This window comes from Zootoca vivipara, chromosome 2 (assembly GCF_965207765.1).
Source record: "Zootoca vivipara chromosome 2, rZooViv2.hap1.1, whole genome shotgun sequence".
Classification (NCBI taxonomy): Eukaryota; Metazoa; Chordata; class Lepidosauria; order Squamata; family Lacertidae; genus Zootoca; species Zootoca vivipara.
The window spans coordinates 39353349-39357199 of NC_142584.1; positions in this window are offsets into that span (position 1 = coordinate 39353349).

Here is a 3851-nt window from a genome sequence, read left to right on the forward strand (position 1 = left end):
CCTGGCCTAGGGTCAAATTAGGTATGATATTGAACATGTCTATTCTTCACACACCCACTCCCTGCAAAGCAAGTTGCAGCTTCAGGTGAAACAACACAGAAGGAAATGTTAAACAGAGCAAATCTCAAATTTAGCAGTTAATCAGTAAAAGCAAGAATAGAAGGGGATCCGGATCCTAAAACGTCTCTGCCATATTAGACCTTTAATTGGAGGCTTTTATGGTCTAACTTAATTCAAAGCCTGTTAAGCTGGAGTCTAAGGGGCATCTCTAGAGGTTCCACTGTTACTAAGATTTTGTGGGGATAGCTGGGCTATCAAGTGCTATCCTAGAAGGGTAGTAGAGGAAGTGGTGGTGGCAGCAATTATGGTGCTAAGTGCTTCATCTAGAGGAGGCTTTGTTGGGATTGAAGATCTGAGGAAGAGCCTTAGATTGTAAAATTATTAAAGGTTACCTGAATCCCTTATTAAACTTCATTCATTCATCACACTCCATTACTGCTATTTACTAGAGAAAAGGAGGATAGATTGGTCCTTTTTGGAAATGTAAGGGGGCAGCTAAAGCTCCAATCCTATACACACTTGTCCAAGTAAGTCCTATTGAACTTTGGTATCTACTCGGAAGTTAGCTCCACTATCAGATTTTACCGTACATTCTAGGCGCAGCTAGACAGTGAATTAAGGACGATGCCATAACATTATATCTCTTTAGAGGATGAATACCATTTCCTCACCCTATACCATACTCCTGGTTCTTCTCAGAAAACATGGAAAATATTTCTGACATTTAAGAATTTCACAGCAGGGAAAATTCCACCATGTATAGCTTCTTCCACTGCAACAGAGGTGGAAAACTACCTGGTGAAATTACCCAATCTATGTAATTCTTAAAAGCCTTTTAGTCTGGGCCTGGCACCTGTTTCTCTTTAGTATTGTTCATGATATCTGTACATGTCTGTTTCTTTCTCTTCAAATATGTACAAAGTAGCCTCCTGCTTGAATGTTACTGACTGTGTTGCTGTACCAAATGTCAATTTTGTACATCGGTTTTAGAATTCGTTATCCTTTGTCATGAATTATAGTGTTCTGTCTATATAAAACTAAACTAAATCAAGTTGTGATTGCCCGACAGTGATTTAAAAAATAGCCAGAACATTTGTTATAATTGCAGCTTTGCCATGCGTGTTGAATTTTGTAAAGCTGCTGCTGAATCTTGAAAGCAGTTATTGCTTTCACTGAACATGTGTACTTAGTAAACTGCAGGAAAAGCTAGACTCCATTTAGTGTTTCCCTGTGCAGAGAGTTTGCTATTTCTTTTCATAGAATTTAGTTCTCGTCTAGAGATCAACTTGTGTCTGAAGTGCCAGGTTCATTTTCGAGCAATTGGCTTGTGCATGCTCACAGCTAAAGTTCTAGGTCCTCATTCATTTTAACTGAAATTTCAGCTGCTTTTCCAAAAGAGATGAGCAAGGTCCATAGCAGCTGTCTAACCTACTTCCATATACAGTGGTGCCTCGCTAGACGAATTTAATTCGTTCCACGGGTCTTATAACGAAAAATTCGTCTAGCGAATCCCATAGGAATGCATTGAATTTTTTTTTATTTTTTTTTTGCCCATAGGAACGCATTAATTGAATTTCAATGCATTCCTATGGGAAACCGCGATTCGCTAGATGAATTTTTCGTAAAACGAATTCGTCTAGCGAGGCAACCTCCACTAGAAAAAACCTTTCGTTAAGCGGAAATTTCATTAAGCAGGGCATTCGTTAAGCGAGGCACCACTGTACAGCCTCCACTACTGCCTAGTGCAGCTTCTATCAATTTTAATTGCTATAGGGAACAAATCACACAATATTTTTTGTGCAAAAGAGCATACCTAGACATCCTGGATTGTACAAACATGGGGGCAAAAGTTAAGAGTCATATTCCTTGCTTCAGTCATTTTTGTCTCTGGCCCCACCTGCTCCTAGAATGTGGCCCACTGTCTGAAAAAGGCTCACCATGCCTGCTTTACAGGAGAAGTAGGGAGCTCCAAAACGACGACATAACTGAACAATGTACTTATCTCTTATTTATTTCTGCTGTTGCAAATAACAAATAAATGGCTGTTAATTTGTTCCCACATCATGCTCATCACTGAGGATGAATGTACTGATTTGCACAAAGTACACTGGACTGTGGGTGGAAAAAGCCAGGATTAAATGTTGAACCACTGATTATCAAGGATATCACAAACTATGATGCTTTTCTCTGTATAGTTGGGGGAATTGTGTTTCTTTAACAAGTTGGTTTTCACTATAGCTTTGCTGTGCTATCACAGATCTGCATTGTGCCAAATTCTGTAAGTACTGATACTGTTACCTCACAAATGAGTTAAACTGTAGGATTGCATCCCATGTTAGTGATGCTCTGTGCAGTCCCACTGAAATTTATGGGCAAGACTAACTTAGGGCCATAAATTACTGGGGTTCTACTCTGTGAAGAACTTGGATAGAACACAAATACTCCAGCTCAAGCTCACCATCAGGTCATTGTTAAGTGGTGGTGGAAAGGTTTAGCAGTCAAGTCCCATAATGTTTAGTGAGTGTGTCTCAAGATTAGGAAATATGTAGAGCAACAGCAGGTTTACAATCTTTGTGCCTGTAACAGCTGCATTATGGATAGTTTCTCTGTTGGAAATGAAAGAATGGCTGTGCTAGAGCACATGTTTTGCATGCAGAAGACCTCAGGATAAACACCTGCCCTTTCCAAGTAGTAGTACTGAAGAAATATTCCTGTCTGAAACCTGAAGATTTGTACTGGACAGGGCATATAACATATCTTCCTGTTCCCAAAACAGGAAAGAAGATTGAGAGAGGGTCTCTGCATCCTTGTAAAACACTTCAGCAATGTACAGCTATTTTTAAAAAAATAAAGTTCCACGCAGACCTCTTTTTCCCATTCTGTCAGAAATGGGTAGGCCAAGGGTAGTGGAACTGTCATAGAAATTAATGTAATTCCAAATAAAAGGTTACATCCGAGGCTCTCTTCCATTGCAGTGCTTTGAAATAGTTATGCCCTTTACCCACAGAAACTTGTCAGGGGAAAAATGCACCTTAGTGATAGAGAATCTACTATTATCAAAATACTATAAAACATATATTTATACTTCCATATGGATGGTGACCTATGCTGTATTGCATTAATTTGTATTTAAGGTGCCACAAGACTGTTTCGCCACAACAGAAAATCATGCCTATCCATCTGGAAAATAACATCTAGAAATTCAGCAGCTGCCTACCTGATTCCACGACAGCGAAAGGCTGCAGGAGTTAAACCAACCAGTCTTTTAACAAAGAGTATTGTCCTACTTTAGAGAGACATCATTTTTAAAGCACGATACCAAACGAGATTTTGCAACAAAAAAATCATTGCCTGCGAAAGGGACAGGAGTGTACCTCGCACCTATTTTTCATCTGCGACATGCATTTAAAAGCACAGGTGTCTGCTAGGGTGGTGGGGAAGTAAGTCACCCTCTTGCAGCTGCCTTCTTTTTTGTGTGCGAGCGAAGGGTTATTTCACAGCACCGCAACAAATGAGATCATCTCTCCGCGGCCACTTCATATCGGTTCATGAGACACCGCGTTGTTTTCTACCACCGTCGCCTCTTATCAATTTAAGCAGGAACCGGAAAATTCTCTTAACGAGCCATTTCAGTTGCTTTAAGAGGCCAGGCCAATGGGAAGGAATTTCACGCGGGGAGGCGGGAGTAGGAGCCGCTCACGGGAAACACGAATGGGCAGGATTTTGAGATCACAACCAATAGAAAGTCAAAAGTCCGCAAGAGGAGCCAATCCACGGTGGGCTCCAACGCC